Here is a 15,865-nt window from a genome sequence, read left to right as displayed (position 1 = left end):
GAAAAATGTAACATTGCAGAGTAACAGCCCTTTCAATCCCTCTTGGTAGCTGAAGGACTGAATGATGCAAGCTGTGGATTACAGGGGAATTTTATCTCAAAGGGTCTATAAGGACAACAATATGGGAAAGAAGGAGTGCATTTTTTATTATTTTAAAGAAAAAAAATGTGTGTATCTTTAGATTTGAGAGGTGGTTTTATATGTATTATGTGTTATTCATACTATTCTTTGCAATTCGTTAAGTAAAATGGACTTAAATGGAAGAAAAAGAGACATAAACCCTCATAAACTAGTTTATATATTTTAAAGGAAAAGAAAGTATATCCCTTTTGATTTCATTGAAGCAATTCATCATATCAGACCAAAGGTACATAAAACCCAATAATCTTTTTCTTAGGGTGGACAGGAACACATGCCTGGGAAAGCAATAAATCAGATGTGTGCTTCCCTGGGATATCCGACAGCATATGTATATAGCTTCTCTGGACTTCCAGGGCTAGATAGAATGATTTTGTGGGTTTTTAGGCTTGAGTGAATTTTTATTTCATGTGTTTGTCCTGCTACTTTTTCAATCTATATGAACTATGACCCCTGCTATTTTAAAATGATGCCTTTAACTCACGTGAAAGATGATGAACAGTTGTTATTTACCTTTTCTATGCCTACAGTTCTATAGAACTGTATCATACCTCTCTCAGCATCTCTCTTCTGTAAACAAAAAGCTTCACTATGGTTGTTTCTTCTATGTAAATTCTTTGTGTTGACAGTTTCTTTACTTTTCACAACTGTTGCTTTTGAGGGAGACACAGCAACATTCTATGGGCACTGCTGTTGCAACCAGAGCTGCACGTTTTGTTGAGGAGTTCCTGCACTTTTTACAAAGAAGTAACAAAGTTTTCAGATTTGTTCTCCCTTTTCTAAACATTCCTAACACTTTTTACTCCTTGGATTGCTAAAGAGCATAAGCTGCCATTTTCCCAGAAGTATCAGTTATAACCCCACCAATGAGTGCATCATTCTGCATTTTTCTCCACTGAATTGCAATTGCCTTTTCACCACTCAGCCAATACATGATATTATTTGGCTGGCAAAATGATTTATTATTGGTTTGTTTGTTTGTTTGTTTTTTTTGTTGATGGCAAAATTGTAGTACATCTTTTGTAGTTTAGTTAAAAGGAAAAAAAACAATGCCAAAAAAAATCCCACTGTTGTCAGAGACCATGCCATTTATCTAAGCAAGGAAGTACAGTGTGCTGCAGCTGACTCTTCATTCTCTGAGGATTTGTGAATATTCTGTGTATGCAGTTTCAGCCTGGCTGTGTTCCTACTATCCTAAAGAATGAGTGAAATCTGCTGTCATGAGAAAGCCATAGAGCTTCATTAAAATAACTTACAGTTTAATTAAAATAACCATATACCACTGTGACTATTTTAGTGAGGTAAGTTGTTCTCATGCTTACATAAAACGATAGCAAAGCTGGCACATCTGTGTTGCAAAAACACCCCAGACACTAGAGTAGACATATGCTCACTGACATCTTGGTGGACTCTCTCACCCTCCCATATACTCAGACACAAAAATAAAACCTTGCAATGTTATTCAGGGGAGCAAGTGGATAGATATTTCATGAGGCTGCATAGGCAGAGCTAGAGTGGAAATAAGAGCTGATGCAGGCAGAGAAGAAATGAGACAGACAGCGAGCAGTCCTTCAGTATAAGGAGACTTGGTGTTAATGTAACACTTCAAATGCATATATTCTTCCAATTTCTCTTCTTTCCTCTGTAAAACTTCAGGAGATTTAAGGAAATAATGAAATATGAAGGAATATTTGGTCTCACTTAGCAGCATGCAGGTATGGATCTCAATAATCAAGCAGTGAAGCATTCTGCCCCCAACAAAAGCTCAACCCCCAAGCAAAATTAGAGGTACTTTAAATGCAGTTATTAATAGAAACCATAACTGGAGTGACTTACTGCTGAAGCAAGCTAACTGAACAACTTTGCAGCTCAGAAAATGACAGCCACTCAGTGCCTACAATTGCCTTAGGATGTGCACTGACAAAGTCTATGGAAATGTTCATTAACTCTGACATATGTTCATTAGGTCAGCTCACTATCTCCAGACATACTTGATTACCCTTTTACCCATTGCAGACTTAACAAAACCATGGAGGGAAAAGGATACACCAGATGTAGGGCAAGATTCTCAGGCCCATTAAATCTGTGATAAAACATGTCAAAACAGGCACTTCAATTAAGAGTGGAGCCTGTTGATGGTGAGAAATGTTTCTTATTCACAAGGTAATGTTGGATTTGCCAAGTGGCTTGTCCTGTATGCTGTGATGCTCACCCTGGAAAAGTAGCAGGGCTTTGGAACCTCATTACACAATCCATAATAGCAAACTACTCTGTCTTTATTTCAGTGGTCTGTAACTGCAGCCAAACTATGAAGTAGAGAAATTTCTCAAATCATGCAAAATTTTTAGAGGAGCTCATGCTTGAGAGGATGCTAAGGAACTTCAGAGAGACCCAGCAAAATGAGATCCAGCAAAATTTAGTCTTTCTGACTAAATGTCAGAAAGATATATTGGTTCAATTCAAAACCAGGCATAATCTTCAAGAACTAGAGATATATTTCATGAGTCAGCAGGTCTCCTAAACTCAGTCTGTTTTAGACTATTTTATGAATACTTTTGATTGCCCTGGTTACAGAAGAGACAGCTTTTTTTTTTTTTCAGAGACAAGGAAGAGAATAGATGGCTTCTGGAAGGAATATCATAGATCAAGCTTTTTTTAATGATAAATAATTTTTTTTTTCTGAAATACAGGCATCCTCTCCCAAACTTCTTAAACAGCTCTATCATAATAAAATTAAATTTTATTTTTCTTTCCATCAATGTTTTAATCAAGACATTTCCCAAAATATATATCTCTGTGAAATGTCCCATGGACAATAATAGAAACAAGAGAATGACTAAAATATTATATGAGATCCCTCTTCTTTTTTGATATGAAAAATTTCCACTTTTTGCATTTTGATATGCAAAATTTCAAATTTTAAAATTAAATGTATGTACTGAAAATTCAGTGAACCAAATTTCTAGGAAAAGTAAGAATCTCTATCAAATGTCTTTTCTTCCTTGTGAATTAACATTTCCTTCCAAAATTAAAAGTTAATAAAAAATTTTAGGTGATTACAAAAACAAAATTTTTACTTAAATCCTTGTCAAATTGTATAATTTCAGACTTTCCTTTTAAAATTGTATTTAAATAATCGAAAATTGTTAACACCAGATCAATTATTTACATTCTTTCCTTTCCCTAAAACAATTTCATTCTAATTCAGTCACCCATGTAGTAGCATTAAAAGATTTTCTTCAGTCTTCTAGATTTTTATTTAGGAAAGAGAAAGAATTCATTAGCAATCACATTGAACTGTGGAGATTTTTAGTACTTAAGGTGTACTTAGCTGCTTCGAATTTACAAGGACCATGGAAACAAAGCAAGAAAAAGTCCCTCTAGGTATTTCCAAAAGAAGTATAAAATACCTATTTTGAAATTTCTTAAAAAACCTCAAAAAATATTATATATATACACATATAATTACATATATATAATACTAACTGCATGGTCCACTTAAAGCTATATTATTAGAGTATCTGAAGGACTGTGTAGAAACCCAGATTTTTATTTCAGGGAGGATGTTGTTTGCACTGTTACAGTGAATGTGACAAGTAAGAACTCTGACATGTGTCATAAAGTGAGATATTCCGAGAGTTTTGTTCAAATAGTGGTTCCAATCAGCAAAAAGACAGTTATTGCTTCATTGTTATTCAAATTTAAGTTTTGCAATGGTAAGCTATCTTTAATTATATTACTAAACATACTGCTCATTAGTTCATTAAAAGCACTCTACACTCTAACACATGGAGCTCAAAATAGATCAGCTACATAAAATGTGATATCCAATGATAAAAACACCTCCTGTAGCATCCTAGAGATATTTGAGGATCCTGAAATGTCAGAGAAAGAAATCTGTCATAGGTAATATAAAAACATTGAGAAGTTTGGTTCTTGACAGAACAGGTATATAAATAATCTCTGTAGATCAGCACTATTACTCAGTGAAGTTTCCTTAGTCTCTAGTGCAAGTTTCTGACCCAAGTATTCAATATAATCATCTGAGTTTGGTCTTGATTTTATCACTGTCCTAAAAATTTTAAAAGGGAAACAGACATATAGAAATGCACATATGCACTTTTTAAATGGATGTATTTCTTTGTAAATCTCACCCTCTGTGTGCAGGCTCACAGCTAACATTGTCATAAAATAAAATTTTATGACAACTTAGATCAGAATAAGCTCCAGGAAGTGGTCTGGAAGTTGCTACACAAGATTCCAAAGTTAGAGTTAATTCCATCTCCAAGGACTGTCTGAGGAGCTTCTGTTAGCTCAGAAAAGACCACAAAATAGAATGATCATACTATTCCTATAATTACTGTTTTCCAAAGAGTGTAGCATTCGAGTTTGTCTTTCCAACACAACACATGTAATAAATTAAAGTGCATTCTCTGTATTCTAGAGAACATTCAATTCCTTCAGAAATATAGATTCTGGTTTTATTTCCCTCACTAGGAGCTTTTGTAAATGCGTGGGCCTTGAATTATGCAGACTTACATGAATGCATTTTTTGCAGCTGTCAGACTGAGTTTACTTAGTAAAACCTTATTCACAAATCAGTTGGGGGAAAAGTATTTTACTTATTTGTTCAGATGACTTCATGTTTTTACCAAAGCAGTTTTGTAAATAATAGTATTAAACAGCTCAGAAGTAAACAAACCAAGTTGAAGAATTTACTACTGATTTTAGCTCATTACACTTCAAACTTTCTTGGGTAGAAATAACTTAGAATAATGTAAGTAGAATTTATGTGAATTTTTTATGCTTTTAAAATTAAAATTTTGTGGTTTTAAAATTAAGTATAAGATTATAATTATAATCATATACATACTTATCTCCTCTCTCTGCAGTCTAACGACTCCAGGAATACCTGGAAGTTTAAGGGGGCAGTAACATTCCAACATTAGCTACACAGAGTTCACACAAGTAGCAGACTACAACAGGAAGAGCCAAAGTATCCAAAATCCAGTGTGGGCATACTTGCTTTCTAACTGGCCCCAAATAAAGTTTATGTCCTCTGTCCCTACAGTGACTTCTCATTGTCCTTCCCAGGAAAGATTATTTCCTGTCAACATCCTCATCCCTGACCTTGTTCTATCAAGGGGGTTACAGAAAGGTAACTAACTAAAAAGTGATTTGATTCACCAGGGTCATTTTGCAGAAGTGGCCAGGAATGAGGCAGCAGACAGTGGGTGAATGATCTGTGGGGATGGTGGTGTGGGCTGCTGCCACACCAAGGGTGGGTAGCACTGCAACACTGCTGTCCTTGGCTGGCTCCCAGTAAAACCTGCTTTCAGGGGTATCCTTTAACATCTCAGTACCTTGTGGTCTCCCTTGTTGAATTAAGACTAGTGCCATTTTGTGGATATGATGCAAAGCTTAATTAAGAGCTGCAAAGTAATTTTGTGCCTCCTCAGAGAAGAGCTCAAATTGTGCAAAACAACATCAGGTGCTGATACTGTAAATCCTTTAACGACAGAGCCTGAGACTCCTGAGATCTTCAAGAGGTGATTAAAAGAAATGCTGAGAACGATTGTAATGAGAATATTGCTGGTAAAAAAATAATAACATCGTACCAAGATACCAGTTTGGGTCAGATATTCCTGCTGAAGGCATTAAAGAAAAGAAAATTTCAGTGCCTTGGCTTAATTTGAAAAAAGAAAGTATATAAATTCTAAATCCTAGAAAGTATATAAACTGTATTTAAGTTATAAAGGAAAAGGCACGTGGGTAAGTCATCCTTGTGAGTAAGAAAATTAAAAAGTGGTTCTTAATGACCACAGCGGTTGTTCAAAAGTTGTCTCAAAATGTGGGTTAGGTTCTCAGTCACTGTTCTGCTGAAGTCAAAGAAGGTGATTCTTTTCCCACCTTCACTTATACCAACCATGAATGCCACGACTGAATCTTTCAAATACTGTATTTACAGAGTCCTTCCTTTAATAAGCAGGAATTTTTCCTTAGCTTGCTAATTTAAATTACTTTCTTTGTATGTGACTTGAGGAAAATCTGAAATTATAAGACTTGTCTTTTGACTGCTATAACAACAATCTACCATGCTTACTCGAGCCTATTAACACACTATCCTGTGCCTCTGAAATGAAATGAAAATTGTTCATATGTTTCTATTTTACCAGAAAAATTAACATGATGATTTTTGTTCAAATAACCTAACCTAATTAGGCCAGTCCTAAACTGTTTAGTAAAACTAAACAATTTTACATATCTCTAGTCTGAAAACATTATAGAAAGAAATGCTTTCCTGTAAAGAGAAGGAGATGTATTAGGTATTTTTATAAAGTTCCGAGTGATGCAACAAGTAGTAAAAAAGAGAGGTAATAACATATATACCAAACCAAACCTAGTACACATTAAAGTTCACACAGTCTGTATTTCATGTTGCAAAACATTCAATAGTTATTCCATTTACCACTCAGCAACCAAACAACCTAGTGAGGGAAAACAGCATTTTTTGTGACAAGTATTACAAGAAAACTTAATATAAACTTCAAAGAAAATCTGAAAATTTTAAATAGATCATTTTGTTCTTTGCCCATCTTAAAATTAGTAATCATGATTTACATTACTGCTGTGCTTCAGCTGTATTTAGTACATATGGAAAAAAATGTTAATAAAACATGTGAAGCTAATAGATAGATAAAAAGTAGTGAATACATTACAAGCCAACCATTCCTTAATAACTAATACATTTTTAATTGCAATTTTCTGAAATATAGGAAACTCTCCCCCCGTGCATATACTTTTTTTTCTGGTAATATGTAAATGAATAAAAAAAAGATTAATAGCAAAATAATTTATCTTTCTTACTTTAAAAACACCACATTATGAGCCTATCCTCATTTATTGCTTTAATCACTGTTTTGCTTCAGATTGCATACACCTGCACAAATAATTAAAGGTAGCAGTTATCCACATGTGCTAAACAAAATATACCAGTATGTTCAACTACATGTACAAAACCAAAACCACACAAAAGATAAAATTCCCTTCTGTTCACATTCCTTACCCTACATTGGTGCTCTTAAAACTACTCTGTAGCACCTTGTGCTGCTGGAATTTGTGTGTCCTGACACAGAGAAAAGGATGATGCCAGTAGAAAAATGGGTTCAGGATGAAAAAAATCTCACTTGTTTTATTAGCTTTGCCATTGGTCTAATATTTAGTTAGTACCCATAAATCCATCCTCTGTGTCTCTGTTCCACTAGTTTGGAGCAGAGAGCTTTTCTTATGTCATCTTATGTTGTATTACTTAGGACTTGATATCAATGAAGAATTATGGAGAGTTGGGTGCAGTGTCAGACAGGAAAGAACAATGCACCATTTTCCCTGCAAGTCTCTCTCTGACTGGCAATACTGCAGGTTATTTAAGAAGGACACACAACCTTGGTCCCTTTCTACCCTTCACTGATATTTAAACTCCAGGGCATCTTTGATCATTTGGCATTGCAGGGACTGTCCCCTTCTATTTCTTTTTCCATCTATTTATGGAGTTATTATTCACAATTTGTCTCATCTCCTCTATCCTGCTGATACTGTTGGCTGCTATGATCCCTCTGAGAGGAATTTCCAGAAGTTCCCTACCCCCAGTATGGAAAAGTGCTGTACTTTATTTGTTTTGATCTCAATCTCTACTAGTTGTACTCTTTTTCTCTAATTACAGTATTGCAGGTTTTGATGGAAGTCAGTTCTACACAAACCATATGCACCACATTCATTCTTGAGAGAAGATACACAAATGCTATTTTTATTCTCTCCTGGTAAGGGATTTTTTCCACATTCTTGCTCATTATATTTGCCCTTCTCTACATTTTCTTTAGCTGTACTGTATCTTTCCAGAGATGCCAGGGACAAAAGTAAAAGTACAGACAGTGCTTGTAGCTTGTTAGGTTTTCATTCAATGCCAAAAGGACATTTTCTGTCTTGTTTTCAACAGTACCATATAGATAATTAGCTAAACCATATGAAAAATATATAGGACTTCTGAACTGGTGCTTTCAGACCTAAGGTCTCAGGCTAAACATGAGATTTATATTGCTGGAGTTCTTGATCCCCTGAATTGAAAGGGGCCCATTGCAATTCATTTAGCAGAGCTGCAGTGCAAAATTTAAAATCCAGGGCAGAATGACTTAAAACCACAGCATAGACTTAGACATATTCTCAGAGCTGGATATCTGAGAAAGAATATCCACAAAGTATGAAGCAGAGATTTGTGAGTGCCTAGAGCCATGTGAAACCACATGCTATGACACTGTTTAGGTATGGTCACCTGTCCTGCAATCACACTCCCCAAAGGAAGCTTGGCATATTTTTTGGCAAGACTTATCAACTGCAAAGCTACATTTTAAAGAGGTTTAAATTTTATTCTTGAATAAACATAAAGAGACTCACCTCCCACCTCAGAAGGTGGCAAAATCACCAAAAAAGAGTTCATACATAAATTTCAGTTCCCTGTTTACTTTGTCATTCACCCAAACACGCATGAAAACACAACTACAACGATGCGAAACTTTGGAATTTCCAACACTATAGGAAATCAATTAAAATAATTTTTCACCCCTCAAGAAAAGCATTTTGCCTGTTTTCAGGATAAGGATAATTGAACCAAATCTAGTTTGACACATTGCTGCTCACTGTAAGTTTTCACCATCTTCAGATGGCAATTGGTATAAGATATATAATTCAGATATAAAATTTCAGAAATGCCATCCTTTTTCCTGTCTATGGGAAAAAATAAATCAAAATACCATGACTCTTATGAAACATAGACAGTAAAAGATGCCCTTTGAAACTCTTGTTATTACTTTTGACTTAATAGCTGAACATTTTGAGAAATTGATCTTTTAAAAAAAGCTAAAAAACAAGAAGTAGTTTCCAAAGCAATTAGGACCTATTAGAACTAAAACCTTTTAAATTACTAAGGATCTAAATGTCATTTTTTCAGTACATTACTTGTTTTGAAAAAAAGAGAATATCAAGATTAAGGATATTAAAATTAGATCCTAGTATGAGCTTAATTTGAAATTATCTTTGAAAGGAAAAAAAACCACAGGGATGTTTCCCTGTATAAAAACAAAGTTGTTTATTGTCTACTAATTATCCAGATAGAGTTGATTGAAATACTCTCTACAGTTAGAGAAATAACAAAAAACTTCACATTTATACAGTAACAGATTTTTTTAAAAAAAGATTGTAATTATACAGATACTAGGGCAATCTATCATTGGGAATTGTTTAGTTGCTACACAGTTACATTGGGTGGTTCATCAGAGATTTGCACAGGCAGATGGTAAACCTTATAAAAATTATATGTGTGCCATTTACTTTACTTTCCTTTCAATTCTTCTTCATTGCACAAGAAGAAATAGCTTTTCTGTGTAGACTGTTTTCCTTTACAAATCTGAGACAAATTCTTTGCTCAGAATCTGCCATGAAGCATTCCTTCATCCAGACCCTTAAACCCATGGAAAACCAAAGGAGGCAGCAGGACAGGAGCTGCCCTGTACTGGATGACTCTTTGGGACACCTGATTTACAGGGTTGGTCTCACAAGAAAGAACACCTCAGCTACATGAGAGCAGAAATCTGGACCTTTATGAGGAACAGCTAATCACAGGCATCCATCCCAGGCAAACAAAGAAATCTCTTCAAGATAATTTGGTCTAAGTCTAAGCATGCTAGTGGAAAGCATGAACTGACAGTGATCATGGTCTTGGGAAAAAAGCTATCTTGACTAAAATTATTATTCAGTCATTAATCTAGAGCTCCAATTCAACAGGACTTAAACTATTACACTGAATAAAATGAAACAATTGAAAATTTAAAATTTGATTTTTTTCTATTTGTGAGTAAGTAGGCAAAAAATTAACCAAGTTATAGCAATAAGGAACTGAAATGCAGCTATTACAGGACATGAACCAGGAGATATCCTATTGCAGGAGAAAATCTTAAGCTCAAGATTCCAGTAATTGGTATGAAGTTTGTGTTTGGAAAATTTTGCTCCTGAGAGGCCAAAGAAAACCTATGTCTCAGCATCTTTATAGATTACATACACTTGTCTTTTCTAAAATGAAAAGATAAGTAAGATCTCACACAAGATTAAAGAGTATATTTGGTCTTAGAAACCAAGAAAATGCTATATAGAGACCACATTTCCCAAATAAATATTTTGTTTCAGTATTTCATTTATACTAATGACAATGTAACAGGCAAATTTTTAAACCTGTACTTAAAATGTTAGACTAAATGGGCTAATTTACAGAACTCAAAAAAAATTAAGCAAGATTTGTTTGTGTTTTTTCAGAAACCTGCCAAAACACTTTAATTTCCTCAGTAATAAAGAGTACCTCTACAAAGTGAAAGCCTGGAATATACTCTCTCTTAATTGCAAAACTCTGCATTTAGACCTTTACCTTAGGGACTAGTAAATGAAAGAAATCCTGCACTAGCTATTTTATGTAGACTGAAGCTGACAGAATGTTTCATTGTCTTCTTGAGTGCCTTTCCTTTATTGCCTTCTGCATGATCTTATGCTCTTCTTCTTTTTGGGGAGGGGGGGTGTGTGTGAGTGAAGGGAGTGCTAAGCACATGTGCTGCCATAGCAACTGCTACCAGTTACCAAATATCAGAGCTGAAGTCCAAACCTGACTTTTTGGCTCCGTTCCTCGAGCCTGGCTGTTTTCAGAGCTCTGAGGTTGTTCACAGTCATTTCTAATCACTTCATTCATTGCATTCTCCAGGGGCTCAATGGATGACCTGAAGGAAGACCGCCTGACACAGTGCCAGGATATTTCCCTTCACAGTCCAGTCTCATCAGATTTACTGGTTCATCACTACAGCACAAATTAGCCACTGAATCACAACTGCTAAAGCCCCTAAATGTTAGAATGTTAATTATTCTACTTCTAGCTTTGCCTGGAATTCCCTGTGTTTGATGAGAATGGCACAAAGGATTATGTGTTTAGTACATTTCTGTTGAGGATGGAGGAGACCTTCATACACAGAAAGTTTCTATTTTAAATTTTTTTTAATGACAAAATATTTTGTAATTAATTAATCTGAAGTGATAAAGTAGAATAGACTATAATAGAATAGAACTTGTTTTCTAAGTGAAAAGAGCACAAAGAGCTGCTCTAGTATGATTAGAGATTTCTCTGTAAGGGTTATATGTAGGCTACAACCAGCTCTTCATAATTTTCCTTGCCAGAGTGGACATCACCAGAGCATGCTGCATGCCAGTTTCTGACACAGACCATAAAAAACTGTCCTGCTTGACTTTAAATTCTAGTGTGAGCTCATACTGTCCCCAGATCTGCCCTGGTCTTGGGAATAGAAAGAATTTCTCTACAATGACTCAAAAGCTGCCACTGCTGCAAGTGTTCTTGAAGTATTGTCAATTGTTTGTTGTTTTCATTGGTTAATTTTGTCAGCTCTTCCAGCTGGGAAACATTGTAAAGAGATAAGCTACTTGCTCCTGAAAAGACTGGTAGAAAATGCTGTCTTCTGTTTCCATTGGACAAAACTGACTTTTACTCCACACTGATGTTAATACATTCCGGTGACATCAGCCTTCTGGAAATCAGAGGGATTAAGCAGCTAAATCACATGCTTACATCTCAGATAAGCAGGAATCAGAGTCAAGGAGAAAGGTTAAAGTTACAGTTTGAAGAATCATTTGAGAGGCTGCATGCTTGAATTTTGGACTGAGTGATTTTTCATTTCATGGATATTTTAACAGATGCACTTGGTTCAATAGAGTCCTCTAGATATCAGCATTAATACTAAATTATTCCATTATGGTCAGTACAATTCTAATGAATGCATGAATCATTAATGCCAATATTTATTCTATAGTTTCATAGAGCAGTATTTAGATATTTCCAAGCTAATGTAATCCTAGTACAACCAGTACTCCAAAAAGATAAATTCATGATGGAACAAATGCAGAAATGGCTCCTAGGATGATTTGCAGTGATAAAGAATGAATTTTATTGGCATGGACTAAAAGGGTTTGACTGGATTCACCCAGCTGAAGTCTCCCTCTAAATACCTCAGTGGAGCAAACATCTGAGTAAAAGAATTGTAAAAAGTAACAGACTATCCTGGAACAAGAATACATTATTCTAAACTGGTAATGAATGCATTTATTGGATTCTTTCGAAATATCCACTCAATGAATTTTTTTGTATTACTTTCCAAATAGCATGGAGAAGGCAAGAAAGTAACACACATTTGAGATGGTTTTGGGTAACTATAATTAAGATAATTAGATGGAGTAATTACTTACAATATCTGAGGATGATACTCTCTAGTACAAGCTTTAACTTCAAGTTTCAATTTTTTTTACTTCAATTTTCTGTATTTCTTTTGTAAAGAATTTTTCTACATGTCTTATTCTGCTCTCTCTGGGAAAAAACCAAAATCAAACAAAATGCCCTCCCCAAACCCATAAATAAATAAATAAATAAGTGAATAAATAAATAAATAAATAAATAAATAAGAGTACCTTGCACAAAGGAAGCCAGAGACAGCTGTTGTTGTGTGTCTCACCCAGAGGATGCTCTTTGTTAAGAAAACCTGGACACACATCTTGAAATGGGCTCAGCACTGTATATTTGGGAAGTGCAGGTTTCTGGATTGGGAGCAAATTTAAATTGGGTTGAATAAAAGGAGCACCCATCCTGGTAGCATAGCAGTGCTGCAGCTGGGTCTTCCTGCATCTCTCCTCTATTCCTTCATGACAAACTTTCTTCTCACTCCAATAAGTCTGAATAAGCAATTAGGTAATAAATTGTACTTGTATAATTCCTATCTGCTCCCTATCTTTATCTTTCTCCTACCTTAGAGTCAATTCTTTCTTTCCATAACCCAGCTAAACTCCTTCTCTTGTAAATTCACAAGAAAAAGGAATTAATTAACCTGGTCATCCATAGGCTTTGTCCTGGCTCTAACAATAATTTCTTCTTTGGTATCTTGCCAGCCTAATCCAATCAGCACATTTTTCAATTGCATTTGTTGTTTGATAATGTCACTCTCATTTGGTCATGGCACATATGAGTGAACTGCTTTATGAAGTCTTTGTGCTTTTATTTGCTAAGAGATCTAATTGCTGTGTATATGTCAATAATATTTTACAGATGTTTACAGTAATTATATATAATTTAATTGCTTCATTTCAGGGCTGCCAGGGCAATGAGTGAGGGTTAGCAACATAGCATTTTTGAAAAGGTGGAGTATATACTGTTCTTATTAAAGATATTCCAAAAGGTGAATTTAGGTCTTGCCTGGAAGCAAAATGAAGAAAAAGATATTCTTGAGGTATATTGTATGTAGGGGAGGGTGTGCAGTGCTTCGCACCCTGTGTGGGTTCCCTGTGATGGAGACTGATGAAAACACAGGAAAACATGTTGCATTTTTCAGGCCTTTCAATTTACACAACTCTGGAAAGAACAGAAACAGCAAACACCTGTGCTTTTTTGTCCTGCAGCACACAGTAATGTTCTTGTAAAAAATTAGCAGTGGAAGCTTTTTACACACTCTCTACTGGACAAAATTCTCTACTTGAGGAGGAACAGAAGCTTTTAAAAGGGCATAGTCATGATTACTACAGTGGGAATACAGGTAATGGAAAAAGAGAATGGGGAATAAAGCTGGTGCAAAGAAATAGCAGAAACTAAAACAGGGAAATTGAACTTAAGCTTAGCTAAGTGAACACCTGCCTTCTGCCTGCTGGAAAGGAATATTTCTCTTTCCACTTTGAGACTGATAATTGATTATTAAAAGTGGCATAATATTTTTCAGTTATATTTAACTGCACTGCAGGCAATCATCATGTAGAGAAATAATTTATTCTCAAAGCCTGAGATGTTACAAATAATTACTTTAATAGTAATTGAATTATGTCTTATTATCAGTATTGTGTAAGAATTATATTTGAAAATGGTCTAGTGGTGATATGTAAACTTGTAATTCTACTTAAAGTGATACACGCTTCAATTACATGTCAACTGAAATTAGTGCTAAACCTAATGAAAACTGTGCATGCTACTCTTCAGGCTCTTTCTGAAGTCACTGTGAGTCTTGCTATCCATTGACTATGACACTGTCATCCATAATGTTGCCATTATGGACACACATTACATTTATATATACAATAGGCATCTTTCACATGCAGGTTACAGCACAGATGCTCTAAGCTCCTAGGTATATTACCATTGCAGAAATCTGACAAAAGATATTGTTACTAATTGTCTTGACCCAAGTGGTTATGTTTATTCACATGCATCTCTATATACAATTGAAATAAAATAATTTATTTGCAAAACCTGAAGTCTAGAAAATAATTCAAAAAAGATCATGGTACATCTAGAATCTGGAGCTTGTGAGCATAATTCAAATTCTATTATGTACAACAAAAATAAAGGGTGGTGGGATACATCTTTAGTGAAATGGATTAAAGACCATAGGGGTAAATAATCTGATGTATAATTCTACTGCAGTTTTAATTTAATCGCAGAAGGAATAAGGAAAATGTGCAAAAAACCCATCCCAAATCTTTTAATTGCTACTAAAAGTATGTCAAAAAAGGGAACAAAGTAGAGAAGAGGGTTGGCTTAGCATGTCCAAATTTCTTCATGACTAATTTGAAATGCATTATTCATTTACACATCAAATAGCAATTTAAAAGTTCAAAAATTACACAGTAAATGCACATGTAAATATTTTGAGAAACAATTTTATTTTCTTTGTTTTAAACACACTTAAGCTGACAGGTATTTTTCTGACAATTTTCTGGATCTAATGTAGTTTGGCTATCCATATTTATTATACAAATATTCTTGGATAAATTAGATAAATTAGCAAACTTATTCTGTATGCAGCCTTGACTGTGATGTCAGAAATATAGCTATGTGTAATAACACAGTTTTGAAATTTTGTCTGCAGGTACATGGATAGGTTTTATCTTTACACTTCACAGTGAGGTTTTGGTACCTTCTACGTGAATGTATCATAAATGATCAGGCTTTAATAAATAAATTATTTTGAAATAAGAGGTGATTGTAATAGATATATTTCTTCTTCCATAAAAATCAGTAGGACTTTTAACATTAACTATAATGAGAAAAGCAATGTACCTCGTGTTTTGTCCAATTTTTCCTGATATTTCGTAAACAGATTCAGTGGGGGGAAATACACAGAAAGACAGAGCAACATTTTTTTGGAGATTTCAGTGAAATAAGGTTGGAATAATCTTTATTTTTCTTTTGGAAAAAGGAAATACAGCCTTCTCTTTACAGAAGTGAGTACTGCAACCCAATAAACATGACCTTATTATACTCTTCACACAGTTAATAAGAATACTGATAGCTTTCTTATTTTTATCTTAGCTTTATTTTCTCTTTCTTATTGTAACTTATAAAGGTAAATTATTGCAAGCATTACATGTGAAGGGATAACAAGCATGGCCTAATATCTAGTGTAGCTACAATGCAGCTGAGTCCTTGTGATTCAGTAATACCTACACAAAGAGCCAGAGTAGTGAAAAAACAGAGAAAATTTTTAAAAGGCCACAATCTGTTTCAAAGCCCACATCTATTGTGACTAAAGAGAAATGAAGGTAAATGCCAGCCCTGTCCTGAGAAAAGGAATAGTGTAATGATTATCTATTCAGA

This window comes from Agelaius phoeniceus, chromosome 1 (assembly GCF_051311805.1).
Source record: "Agelaius phoeniceus isolate bAgePho1 chromosome 1, bAgePho1.hap1, whole genome shotgun sequence".
In the NCBI taxonomy this organism is placed as follows: Eukaryota; Metazoa; Chordata; class Aves; order Passeriformes; family Icteridae; genus Agelaius; species Agelaius phoeniceus.
This window is presented reverse-complemented; position numbering follows the sequence as displayed.